The sequence below is a fragment of the Pseudophryne corroboree genome, chromosome 4 (assembly GCF_028390025.1).
Source record: "Pseudophryne corroboree isolate aPseCor3 chromosome 4, aPseCor3.hap2, whole genome shotgun sequence".
NCBI classification, from domain to species: Eukaryota; Metazoa; Chordata; class Amphibia; order Anura; family Myobatrachidae; genus Pseudophryne; species Pseudophryne corroboree.
In genome coordinates this window covers 935,410,782-935,425,817 of record NC_086447.1, presented here as the reverse complement: position 1 = coordinate 935,425,817, position 15,036 = coordinate 935,410,782, and the positions used below count along the sequence as shown (strand labels likewise).

Sequence of the window (15,036 nt, the reverse complement as noted above, 5' to 3'; positions counted from 1 at the left end):
CTGCAAATAACAATTATACACATACATACTGCAAATAACAATTACACACACATACATACTGCAAATAACAATTACATACACTTATATACACATATATACTGCAAATATCAATTACACACACATATATACTGCAAATATCAATTACACACATACATACTGCAAATAACAATTACACACATACAGTACATACTGCACATGACAAATACACACGTATGTATACACCACATAGACTATAAATACACACACACAGACACACACATACTGTAAATAACAATTACACACACATACATACTGCAAATAACAATTACACACATACAGTACATACTGCACATGACAAATACACACGTATGTATACACCACATAGACTATAAATACACACACACAGACACACACATACTGCAAATAACAATTACTCACACTTACATATGGCAAATAACAAATACACACGTATGTATACACCACATAGATTACAAATACACACAGATAAATACACACATACATACATACATACATACACACACACACACACACACACTGCAAATAACAATTACACGCATGCATACTGCAAATAACACACATACTGTACATGCTGCAAATAAATACAAACATACATACTGCAAGGAACAGTTACACATACATACTACAAATAACAAATATACACACTAAACACCACAAATGTACAAATAACAGTTACACACATACACACTAAATATCACAAATACACACACATACATGCTGCAAATAAATACACACACATAATGCATAGAGCAAATTCACACACATACAGTACGTATTGCAAATGACAAATACACACATAGTGCACATAGATGATGCACACACACATATATTGTATATAGATTATAAGTATGCACAGATATAAATAGATGAATAGATCACAATACTCATGTATTTACACTGCACAGATTACACACACATGTATGTACATACTGCACACATAGATCACACATACACATGTAAATAATACACACATACCTTTTTGTTATGCGTACATTGTATTTTTCCTGAAACATTCAGCAGAATTTGGAGATAAATGAGAATAACTACAATACATGGCACTATTGGAAATGTGTATCTTACTTTGTGTTGTAGTTCGATATAGTTTTAGTCCTTACAATGTATATTTCCAGCCTGGATAGTCACTGACTGATCAGTGCTGTCACATTAGTCCTTACAATGGAGATTTCCAGCCTGGATAGTCACTGACTGATCAGTGCTGTCACATTAGTCCTTACAATGGAGATTTCCAGCCTGGATAGTCACTGACCGATCAGTTCCAGCCTGGATAGTCACTGACCGATCAGTGCTGTCACATTAGTCCTTACAATGGATATTTCCAGCCTGGATAGTCACTGACCGATCAGTGCTGTCACATTAGTCCTTACCATGGAGATTTCCAGCCTGGATAGTCACTGACCGTTCAGTACTGTCACATTAGTCCTTACAATGGAGATTTCCAGCCTGGATAGTCACTGACTGATCAGTGCTGTCACATTAGTCCTTACAATGGAGATTTCCAGCCTGGATAGTCACTGACTGATCAGTGCTGTCACATTAGTCCTTACAATGGAGATTTCCAGCCTGGATAGTCACTGACTGATCAGTGCTGTCACATTAGTCCTTACAATGGAGATTTCCAGCCTGGATAGTCACTAACCGATCAGTACTCTCACATTAGTCCTTACAATGGATATTTCCAGCCTGGATAGTCACTAACCGATCAGTACTGTCACATTAGTCCTTACAATGGATATTTCCAGCCTGGATAGTCACTGACCGATCAGTTCCAGCCTGGATAGTCACTGACCGATCAGTGCTGTCACATTAGTCCTTACAATGGATATTTCCAGCCTGGATAGTCACTAACCGATCAGTACTGTCACATTAGTCCTTACCATGGATATTTCCAGCCTGGATAGTCACTGACCGATCAGTGCTGTCACATTAGTCCTTACTATGGATATTTCCAGCCTGGATAGTCACTGACCGATCAGTGCTGTCACATTAGTCCTTACTATGGATATTTCCAGCCTGGATAGTCACTGACTGATCAGTGCTGTCACATTAGTCCTTACTCCTTACTATGGATATTTCCAGCCTGGATAGTCACTGACCGATCAGTGCTGTCACATTAGTCCTTACTATGGATATTTCCAGCCTGGATAGTCACTGACTGATCAGTGCTGTCACATTAGTCCTTACAATGGATATTTCCAGCCTGGATAGTCACTGACTGATCAGTACTGTCACATTAGTCCTTACTCCTTACTATGGATATTTCCAGCCTGGATAGTCACTGACCGATCAGTACTGTCACATTTGTCCTTACTATGGAGATTTCCAGCCTGGATAGTCACTGTCCGATCAGTGCTGTCACATTAGTCCTTACCATGGAGATTTCCAGCCTGGATAGTCACTGACCAATCAGTACTGTCACATTAGTCCTTACCATGGAGATTTCCTGCCTGGATAGTCACTGACCGATCGGTGCTGTCACATTAGTCCTTACAATGGAGATTTCCAGCCTGGATAGTCACTGACCGATCAGTACTGTCACATTAGTCCTTACCATGGAGATTTCCAGCCTGGATAGTCACTGACCGATCAGTGCTGTCACATTAGTCCTTACAATGGACATTTCCAGCCTGGATAGTCACTGACCGATCAGTGCTGTCACATTAGTCCTTACAATGGATATTTCCAGCCTGGATAGTCACTGACTGATCAGTACTGTCACATTAGTCCTTACCATGGATATTTCCAGCCTGGATAGTCACTGACCGATCAGTGCTGTCACATTAGTCCTTACAATGGATATTTCCAGCCTGGATAGTCACTGACTGATCAGTACTGTCACATTACTCCTTACTATGGATATTTCCAGCCTGGATAGTCACTGACCGATCAGTGCTGTCACATTAGTCCTTACTATGGATATTTCCAGCCTGGATAGTCACTGACTGATCAGTGCTGTCACATTAGTCCTTACTATGGAGATTTCCAGCCTGGATAGTCACTGACTGATCAGTGCTGTCACATTAGTCCTTACCATGGAGATTTCCAGCCTGGATAGTCACTGACCGATCAGTACTGTCACATTAGTCCTTACCATGGAGATTTCCAGCCTGGATAGTCACTGACCGATCAGTGCTGTCACATTAGTCCTTACTATGGATATTTCCAGCCTGGATAGTCACTGACCGATCAGTAATGTCACATTAGTCCTTACAATGGATATTTCCAGCCTGGATAGTCACTGACTGATCAGTTCCAGCCTGGATAGTCACTGACCGATCAGTACCGTCACATTAGTCCTTACAATGGATATTTCCAGCCTGGATAGTCACTGACTGATCAGTACTGTCACATTAGTCCTTACAATGGAGATTTCCAGCCTAGATAGTCACTGACCGATCAGTGCTGTCACATTAGTCCTTACTATGGATATTTCCAGCCTGGATAGTCACTGACCGATCAGTAATGTCACATTAGTCCTTACAATGAATATTTCCAGCCTGGATAGTCACTGACTGATCAGTACTGTCACATTAGTCCTTACAATGGATATTTCCAGCCTGGATAGTCACTGACTGATCAGTACTGTCACATTAGTCCTTACAATGGAGATTTCCAGCCTGGATAGTCACTGACCGATCAGTGCTGTCACATTAGTCCTTACAATGGATATTTCCAGCCTAGATAGTCACTGACTGATCAGTACTGTCACATTAGTCCTTACTATGGATATTTCCAGCCTGGATAGTCACTGACCGATCAGTACTGTCACATTAGTCCTTACTATGGATATTTCCAGCCTGGATAGTCACTGACCGATCAGTGCTGTCACAATACTCCTTACTATGGATATTTCCAGCCTGGATAGTCACTGACCGATCAGTGCTGTCACATTACTCCTTACTATGGATATTTCCAGCCTGGATAGTCACTGACCGATCAGTGCTGTCACATTACTCCTTACTATGGATATTTCCAGCCTGGATAGTCACTGACCGATCAGTACTGTCACATTAGTCCTTACTATGGATATTTCCAGCCTGGATAGTCACTGACCGATCAGTACTGTCACATTAGTCCTTACAATGGATATTTCCAGCCTGGATAGTCACTGACCGATCAGTGCTGTCACATTACTCCTTACTATGGATATTTCCAGCCTGGATAGTCACTGACCGATCAGTACTGTCACATTAGTCCGTACAATGAAGATTTCCAGCCTGGATAGTCACTGACCGATCAGTGCTGTCACATTAGTCCTTACAATGAAGATTTCCAGCCTAGATAGTCACTGACTGATCAGTACTCTCACATTAGTCCTTACAATGGATATTTCCAGCCTGGATAGTCACTGACTGATCAGTACTCTCACATTAGTCCTTACAATGGATATTTCCAGCCTGGATAGTCACTGACTGATCAGTACTGTCACATTAGTCCTTATAATGGAGATTTCCAGCCTGGATAGTCACTGACCGATCAGTGCTGTCACATTAGTCCTTATAATGGATATTTCCAGCCAGGATAGTCACTGACTGATCAGTACTGTCACATTAGTCCTTATAATGGAGATTTCCAGCCTGGATAGTCACTGACCGATCAGTGCTGTCACATTAGTCCTTATAATGGATATTTCCAGCCAGGATAGTCACTGACTGATCAGTACTATCACATTAGTCCTTATAATGGATATTTCCAGCCTGGATAGTCACTGACTGATCAGTACTGTCACATTAGTCCTTACAATGGAGATTTCCAGCCTGGATAGTCACTGACCGATCAGTGCTGTCACATTAGTCCTTATAATGGATATTTCCAGCCGGGATAGTCACTGACTGATCAGTACTGTCACATTAGTCCTTACAATGGATATTTCCAGCCTGGATAGTCACTGACTGATCAGTACTGTCACATTAGTCCTTACAATGAAGATTTCCAGCCTGGATAGTCACTGACCGATCAGTACTGTCACATTAGTCCTTACAATGGATATTTCCAGCCTGGATAGTCACTGACTGATCAGTACTGTCACATTAGTCCTTACAATGGATATTTCCAGCCTGGATAGTCACTGACTGATCAGTGCCTATAGGTTTAGGCAGCATGAAATGAAGAAGTCATCAATAATTATATAACAAAATTAAACATGAAGTATTTATCCCTCTGATGTGTCTCATACAAAGAGTTATGGCATCATACAGTAGATCCCTATGGGTGAGACCAGTTGCATCATTCACCATGCCGTGTAACAGAGTGTCGTGTGAATCATCATAGGGTTCTATGACTTATTGGTATAGCTCCATATGACGCAGCTGCTACAGAGCAGTCATATAACCTATGTACAGTGTGGTTTGGCTATGGGAGGCCGGCAGCCCAGACTGTCAGGCAAAGTGAATAAGAATTATCTGTATAATATTATTACTAGCCCTTTGTTTATTACTCACAGGTAACATTGAAACATCCCAGCCGGATACAGCGCAGACTGGCCACATGACTACTAAGTGGATATTGTGGTCTAGGCCTGTGAGATGACTGCGCTGTTCATCCGAGCTTAGGACAAAGGCAATAACCGCGCTCCAAACACATACAGTATTTATACAGACAGTAATCAGAGGGTTTCACATCAGAATTATTACAGCAAGTGCTAAATGCAATCAGCTAGATCACACAGGGCAGACAGGGCACGTAGCTACTACTCCTGCAGTGTCTTCTCACTACAACCCCCATCATACTCAGCCGCTCTCTTATCATTGCTGGTCTAAGACTGACGGAAGATTATTAATCAACAATAGAGCCTTAAAATAATAGTGTCGTGTGTGTGATGAATTATTGTCCGCACGTTCCCTGTGCATATAAAGGGGACCAGTAACAGCGTACAGAGTCACATACTGGGAGCAGTGACACAAGGACTCGCCTGCAGATATTAGAAGGGGGTGTTGAGGTTTTATTGGGCGTACAGTGAGCTGCGAGTGACCCCTTCTTTGCTTGTCACCCACGTCACCCTCCCATTCACCAGGGGCCTCTCCATTGCTAATGGATAACTAGGCAGTAGACTGGGATTACTGGAACGTCCCACCTACAAGTCTTGTGATAGCAGTACTTGGACAGACATAGAGGATGTGGGTGTCTCACCTGTGGCTAAGCAGCCAGTCACATCTCTCAACACCTGTCCCTAGATCTTGGGGTGCTCTGACTACTTAACCTGTAGCTCCATCTATCTTTATTATAATCCACTGCACACAGCACACAGTTGTATAGGAATATTGTAGCCGGGCCTGTCTATCTTTATTATAATCCACTGCACACAACACACAGTTGTATAGGAATATTGTAGCCCGGGCCTGTCTATCTTTATTATAATCCACTGCACACAGCACACAGTTGTATAGGAATATTGTAGCCCGGGCCTGTCTATCTTTATTATAATCCACTGCACACAACACACAGTTGTATAGGAATATTGTAGCCGAGCCTGTCTATCTTTATTATAATCCACTGCACACAACACACAGTTGTCTAGGAATATTGTAGCCGGGCCTGTCTATCTTTATTATAATCCACTGCACACAGCACACAGTTGTATAGGAATATTGTAGCTGGGCCTGTCTATCTTTATTATAATCCACTGCACACAACACACAGTTGTATAGGAATATTGTAGCCGGGCCTGTCTATCTTTATTATAATCCACTGCACACAGCACACAGTTGTATAGGAATATTGTAGCCAGGCCTGTCTATCTTTATTATAATCCACTGCACACAACACACAGTTGTATAGGAATATTGTAGCCGGGCCTGTCTATCTTTATTATAATCCACTGCACACAACACACAGTTGTATAGGAATATTGTAGCCGGGCCTGTCTATCTTTATTATAATCCACTGCACACAGCACACAGTTGTATAGGAATATTGTAGCCGGGCCTGTCTATCTTTATTATAATCCACTGCACACAACACACAGTTGTATAGGAATATTGTAGCCCGGGCCTGTCTATCTTTATTATAATCCACTGCACACAACACACAGTTGTATAGGAATATTGTAGCCGGGCCTGTAGGGTTACTGTATATAATAGTGAGTCTGGAGGACAGGTGCAAATCACCAGTAGAATCACAGCAATAAATCAGACACTTGCTATGAATGTTTAACTAGACAGGTAAAAGCTAATTCCTGATTGGTTGGCGCGGTGTTGGTGTGAATGCGCTTGTTAGTAAATAGCGGTTATTGTGTAGTTACGTTGAGCAGATCATGGTCTCTGGTACCTGGGTCAGCAGAAGCATCGTCCACTGCGGCCTGTGGTGGATGTTGTCTCTCAGATTGGCAGGCCGGAGCACGACAACCCTTCTGTTCCCAATTACACATACGCAGAGGACCAGGACTCCCCTAGTGTTCTACTGAAGGCTGCAAACTTTTGCCTTGAAATATTGATCCCCTTATATTTCTGGTTTATTGCAGTGGTAACACTGAATGTTAGGTCTCTTTATTATTCTTGATTTATAAACCGGAATCAGCCGTCTTGTTAAATATTGCTACTTAGATAAAAGTCTCTCGGCCGCTGGTCTGTGGCTACTGGGAAGCTGGAGCTCCGGCTACGCAGGACGCGAGCGGGGGTATTTCATCCCTAGCCCTCTCTGTCTGCCATCCTTGCGCCCACATGCGGCTCTCTGCTACAGTGACAAGCGTGTACCTGGAAGACGAGCCCCTCCAAGCTGAGGCAAGCCAGCGTCAGGCAGGGCGCTCTGCCATCTGTCCCACCTGCTGCATTCATGTGTCCATCTGGTAGCTGCAGTGCTCACCGCACACTTCCACACAGGAGCACTCGGTGTATGAAAACAGGCGGCGTGAATTATTTAGGTTGCTGTGTAAATACATAAGAGGGATAAGGCGGGGGTGAGGTGCGAGGGAGCACGGCGGTGGGGTCGCACTCGCTGTATATATGTAGGTATACATGTACTTATTGATGTAGATGCCTGCATGCAGATCATCGCGCAGTCGGAGGTGCTGTAGTTTGCCATCAAGCACTGAAATATGAGGCATTCCCGGGGTCTCTATAAATACCAGCATCCTTCTGTTCCCATTGCCTAGGAGAAAGGGGATCATTTATTAGTGCATGGTGTCTGTAAATGACCTGACGTGGCCTCCTAGTCACAGCCGTATACTATGTATCTCTCCCTGCCAGGCGGCTTCCTCCTCCTTCATATCTCACAAGTGCTGGCTTGGCAGAGGAAGAGTGTGAAGGACGCGGCCCGGGAGAGCCTGACAAATTGTCTCTCTCTTATATTGTTCATTTATTAACGTTTATTTATGTAGCGCCAGAATATTCTACTGCACTTTACAACTGGGAACAAAACAGTAATTAAACAAGACTGGGTAATAACACATTGTGCTCTAGGTACTAGGCGGCGGAGAGAGATAAAGTACCAGCCAATCAGCTCCTACCTGCCATGTCATGGGCTGTGTTTGAAAAACTACAGGAGCCGGTTGCTTGGAACTTTGGGGCCCATTTATCAACGAGTGATAAAACTCACTGCATGTAAGTGGTGCTCCAGCCAATCAGCTTCCAACTGTCATTTTTCAAACACATGACAGGAGCTGAACACATGACAGTTGGGAGCTGATTAGCTGGGGCACCATTTAGCAGAGGCAACACGTTTTTTCAATCACGAGTTTTATCACTCGTTGATAAAAGCCTCTTTATCTGTCTCCATTTTATCTCTCACCAAGACTTAGTACATAGAACCCATACTCTCTATAGTGAAATAGGAACATTTTTAATTAGGCTCTGAAGAATTAAGGGCCTAATTCAGACCTGATCGCAGCAGCAACATTTTTCTCTAATGGGCAAGACCATGTGCGCTGCAGGTGGGGCAGAAGTAACATGTGCAGAGAGAGTTAGATTTGGGTGGGGTGTGGTCAAACTGAAATCTAAATTGCAGTGTAAAAATAAAGCAGACAGTATTTACCCTGCACAGAAACAATATAACCCACCCAAATCCAACTCGCTCTGCACATTTTACATCTGCCCCACCTGCAGTGCACATGGTTTTGCCCATTACAGCACAAGTTATCGGATATTTTCGCTGTCTCTATATTATATGGATGGTGATACTGCCAAGAATTGTTTTTTACCTGTTACATTCCCTATGTACTTACAGTATGAGCTTCAGTCCCACAGGCCAAGGGCAGCCCCGAAACTGTGACTAAAACGTGTTGCTAGCCTGATTCCTACATAGGAAAGGGCTGAGAATACGCAGTTATTTGAAAATGCAAATTGTGATTAATTGTAGTATAAATACAGCATACTTAATAAAACAGAATAATTATCTTTTTAATGACCTTTTACTTTGATGCATTAACTTCAGTCTAATCCTATTTGCTTTGGTCATTGGCAGGCAGACGAGTACAACATTGCAGAAAGGCGAATGCGTGCGCTAATTATCTCACAGAGAGAGGGGAGATGTACCAAGCCTTGGAGAGTGATATATTGCACGGTGATAAAGTACCAGCCAATCAGCTCGTAACTGTCATGTTAGAGGCTCGGTTTGAAAAATGACAGTTCAGAACTGATTGGCTGGTACTTTATCACAATGCAATTTATCACTTTTCAAGGCTTAGTACATCTGGCCCATAACGCCAGAACGGACAGTGACATCATACTGCAGAAAGCAAAAGTCACTTTTTAGTCTTCTGAATAGAACAAACCACAAAACCACAGAGGCTCAGTGCACAACCCCCTAACACACAGCGACTGCAAATCATGTCACCGGCGTCCAGCGCACGGTATTTACTGTAACAGCGGCGCTCTGCAGATACAGAGTCACCCACGCTTACTGACGCATTCTGTTCTTTATCATTTGCTTCTCTTTGTTTAATATAAAAGAAAGACAATACACAGCGTGAAGGGGCACACTGCTAAGATGCAACCAATGTCATTATTACACAGGCGTAGACACATTAAGTCAAACACAGGGATAAAAACACTTTTAGAAATGGAACGACGACCGACAGATTTGAAGAAAAGATACTTATTAGGCCAATATTCACTTCGTTTCGGAATTTTCGACAGGGCGGATAAACTGCACTTTCCGTCGATAATCGGCACTTTTCAACACTCCAATAGTCAAGTGAAGTTCCGGTTTTCCACGCTGTCGAAAATACTGAAATGTTGAAAAACACATGGATGAGCGGAATCTCTGCCGTGATCGAAAATGAGTCCGTTTTCAACCATTCATTTTCGGCCATAAGAGAGGACGAAAATGAATGGTCGGAATAAGCGGGGAAATTGCCCGCAATAGAATACTCAAGTGTCGGATTCTCAGTGTCGGTGAGGATCTGACACTAACTGAATACAGTATATAGACATTTGTGGGACTCCAGAAGTCTTACCCTGGCCGTACAGCATTGCAAAGCAAGGAGGGTATCAGATGCGGTGATCGGAAGAGAATTGATTGTTGATATTAAATATTACACACACACGTCCTACAAGTCCTAGTAATTTAGAAATCATAGTTCCCCCCCATGTGTGCTCCTAAAACAAGGGAACCGTCCATAGTTGTCGTAGGCACAAGGATTTGTGTGGCATCGAAATTAAGTGAATGAATAAAAAAAAAATACTTATTTTGTTGCCTGTACCATATTGTAACTGTAATAAACCTTACACACTGTCATGGAGTGCACACAACTCATACATTGGAATGTGTATGTCTGTATCGGGGATGAGAAGGCGACCATTCTAGTTTCTGCGTCAGACAGGAGTATTGCTATGCACAGCCTATCCCACCGCTAAGGGCCGATTCGTGTTTGTAAGTAGAGCAAAAAAGCAAGCAACTGGGCAAAACCGTGCTGCACTGCAGGTGGGGTAGATGTAACGGGTGTAATTAGGTGATACCTAATGCTGGCAGTCACGTGACAACCCCGTAACCCCGACTTTTAGAATGCCGACAGGGGACTGGGTAATTAATTTACCCCTGCCCCCTTCACTAACCCGCATGGGGTGGCGGCTAGGGCTAAGAAGACTCGGGGGGGGGGGGGGGGGGGTGGCTATGGATATCATACTGATCCCTATACGTATGAATTACACGGGTTCTGTGGCTGGCTATTTCAGGCCTGCATTACTCCTGGTTTTAATCAGCCACAGAACATGTGTAAATCCTGGGTGTCCATTATTAAAGGGAAATATATATATATTTTTTCCTCAGCACAGTATGATACAATGATATATAATATTTTGATGACAATATTACATGGTTTTTTTTGTACATATATTCCGATATATCCTTTGTCTGATATTACAGTGTTCATACTGTTTGTGCTAATTTACCTTTAAATACAACAAAGTGACTGTCAGGGAAACAGCTTTGCACATCTAATTAAGGAGCCAAGGCAGTCATTCTGCAATTGTTGTTGCATCATTGAACCCGTAATTGTGCTGGGCATTCCATGTTGTGTATGAGGCAGAAGCGGCTGCTGTTATTCTGTATCAGACTTAGTCATAATCTTCATTTCCAAGTACAATAACCAGCTGGAAAAGTAAATAAATATTAAAGAAACGCGTTTTTGCAGAATGAATGTTTCTCAGGACGAAGCCTTAAGAAGAGTGGGTGGGTGTGATGCATTTGTCAGCCTGGGTTTAGATCTGCACAGGGAAGAGACAGCTTGAATACACAGCCGCCTGGCTACTTGCAGAAGATTTGCACAAATTTCAACTGCAGCCTTCAAAAGGGATTTGAGTGAATTGGATTTTTTAAGGTTAGTCCATGTCAAACCTATTAAGTTCAATTCACATGCAAAATCCCTCTTAGGTTTCTTTCTCTTTTTTCTCCTTATTTCTTTTTTTAAGCCAATAAACAGGAGGAATTATTAATAGCACTTAGAATATTTGATACAATATGTATGATAAAGAAAATTAGATTATAAATAATGCGATGTGCCTATCCTGCTTTAGATATAAATGTGCATCACATACATTAAATACACGCTAAGGGACCTACAGTATTGACAATTCTGTGAAAAATATTTTACCAGAATGCATTTATTATACACTAGTGACACTTATTATTATTTTCCCATGTCTGAGATCAGCTGAAGTGTGTCTTGCATATTCCATTCATGGCCGCACTAGCTCCAGAGCTCTGGATTGCAACCTTAAAAGCAGGAGACCGGAAGTTAGGTTACTGTGACTTAATGTCAGGTTACTGTGACTTCCTGTCTGGTTGCTGCAACTTCCTGTCAGGTTGCTGTGACTTCCTGTCAGGTTACTGCGACTTCCTGTCTGGTTACTGTGACTTCCTGTCTGGTTACTGCTACTTCCTGTCTGGTTACTGCTACTTCCTGTTGGCCACATGCTGAAGTAATGCAGTGGCCATTACAGAAGTACAAGTACTATCTTGAGTAGGATCAGTATTACACGTGTTCACGTTAGTACCACAGCCTTCATTTATTTCACCTATTACTTTTTTTTTGTGAATCAGGACTGTACAGGGACATCAGATATTACTATCACATTTGAATAACGTTATTAGAATTGTGCCAATAAATCCGCTGTCCTGTGAAGTATGACTGGAAGTGGAAATTGGTTTCCCATTTAAAGTAAAGGCCTAGGTCCAATCTCACCCACTCAGGATAATTTGGAAGCAATAGCCCACATGCAGCATAGAACGCCAGATCTCCCCCCAGCTGCTTTCATCAGAAGATGGAGCAAATCATGCACGTTCCATATAAATGGGGGCATATATGTAAAAATTGGGTGTATGACATCATAAATCATGCTGGGCTTTGACTGACTCAATGAGGGAATTCCAAAGAAAAGACACAGGGAAATGTACTAAGCAGTGATAAAAGTGGAGAAGTGAGCCTGTGGAGAAGTTGCCCATAGTAACCAATCAGCTGCTCTGTATACTTTTATAGTATGCAAATTATAAATGTTACATCAATGCTGATTGGTTGCCATGTGCAACTTCTCCACTGGCTCACTTCCCCACTTTTGTCACTGCTTCGTACATGTCCCCTGAAGTCTGTGCCAGGCTGGAGGGATGGAAGTAAACGTTCTTTCCTTATGAACACTTAATAACATTGTGCCTGATTAAGAGATGGAGCCTGTGTCTTTTGCCGCAGTCGTGTCTGCATCTTTATACTAATATTGCGTCCACTTGCTGCTTGTAAAGCCGCTGCATTTCTGCCAGTGTGCGGATGTAGACGCACCATTGAAACTTGCACTGGCTCTATGGTAAGCGCCGTTTCCCCGTCCAAGCGTGGCCTCCTGTAAGCGGCTGGCCGTCTTTGAACACATATGCTTTCAGAAACGCACTTTCCATCTTCGCTATCCCCCCTGTTATCTCCCAGGGATACCCGCAATAATTCTCAGATCCTGCGTCTGATTCCGTGCTGCGTCTCTGTGCACAATCAGGATTTGCGCGGTATGACGCATATAACACTTTATCACTTATTAATGAGATGATCCAGCCGGGGTTACTCTGCGGGATGAATTACTACTGTACTTTGGCACCAAATGTCCAATTTCCGCAAATCAAGTCTGAATATTTTATTAATGGTTCAAGCAAAAAGATTTTAGAAAAGGTTTCTGGGGTATAAAACGTAATAATTTAAATGTATTCCTTTAAAAAAAAAATATCTGTAGTTTAGCATTTTAATCCTAAAAGATGATTTGTTGGTAGGAAAGATTTCACAGAATACACTGTGGGCCAGATTTACTAAGCCTGAAACATGACAATTAGGAGCTGATTGATTGGTACTTTATCTCTCTCCACTTTATCACTCTCCGAGGTGTAGTACGGGATGCGGTCAGCATCCCGGCAGTCGGGGTACCGGCGGTCATCTGACCAACGCTGGAATCCCAACACCACTTGGAATCCCGGCGTCGGAACACCGATCGCCAACATTCCAAAGGGTGTAGTATGGCTGACCGGCGGTCTCCTGACCGCCGGTCAGCTTACCGACGCCGGGATCCCGGCAGCATACCGACGCCGGGATCCCGGCGGGGAGGGGCGAGTGCAGCAAGCCCCTTGCGGGCTCGGTGGCGACCTGCGGTCGCCACGGGTTCTATTCCCACTCTATGGGTGTCGTGGACACCCACGAGTGGAAATAGTCCCTGTTAGTCGGCATGCCGACCATCAGGATACTGAGCCTTCAGGATGGTGGAGGAGGTCACGTGACTGTCGGTCAGCAGACCGCCGGTCACATGAATACCACCCATTCCAAAGGTAAGTATCAAGGTGACGGTTTGGGTTAGGGCCTGGGGAGGGGGGGGGGTAGAGTTAGGCACTAGAGGGAGGTTATCCCTAGCTGCCACCCCCCAAGTATTATCTCCAGTTGCTACCCCCGGTGTCGTAGCCCTAGTCGCCACTCTCTGAATCTGAGCTTTAGCCGCCACCCCAGGCGGGTTAGGTTAGGAGACAGGGGAGGGGTAAAATAATTACCCCTTCCCCTGCCGACATTCTCAAGGTTGGCATGCCGGTGTCGGTCATGTGACCGCTGACATCACAACCGCCGGTATTTTGTATCACACCTCGTAGTACATCCCTGCCACAGTCATTACAAACTCATAACATTAGTAATCATTTCAAATCGATTTGATACTTACTTTTAGACAATGGGATCTATAGCTGAAATGTTTCCAAATTACTAAGGTTCATTCATAGCAAATGATCCACTTAGTATTCATGACTGTAACTGTTGGAACAATGTCTTCTTCTATTACTATGAGAGCAGACAGGTCAGACCACTCCATATTAACATACATCACTTTGTACATTATTGTGGGCAGGAAATTAAAAGTTTGGTCTATAGACGCAATACGTGTCCTATACAGCTTTATAGAATATTATGGATGAGGCCCCTATGGGTGTTTGGGAAGTTACTAGCATATATACTACACAATATTATTCTCACTCACTATATTTTTAAGTCTGGTTTGGACACCCTGCCTGGGAAATGACATACAGCATAGACAATATACGGCACTGCCATATTTGATGAAT

General features: G+C 43.1%; 1 protein-coding gene across 13 annotated transcripts in view; it reads left to right on the top strand.

The window, feature by feature from the left end:
• The window catches only part of ESRRG (estrogen related receptor gamma), a 1,264,625-nt gene that overhangs the window by 1,064,427 nt on the left and 185,162 nt on the right, over positions 1-15,036 (top strand). The gene's annotated exons all lie outside the window — the stretch shown is intronic.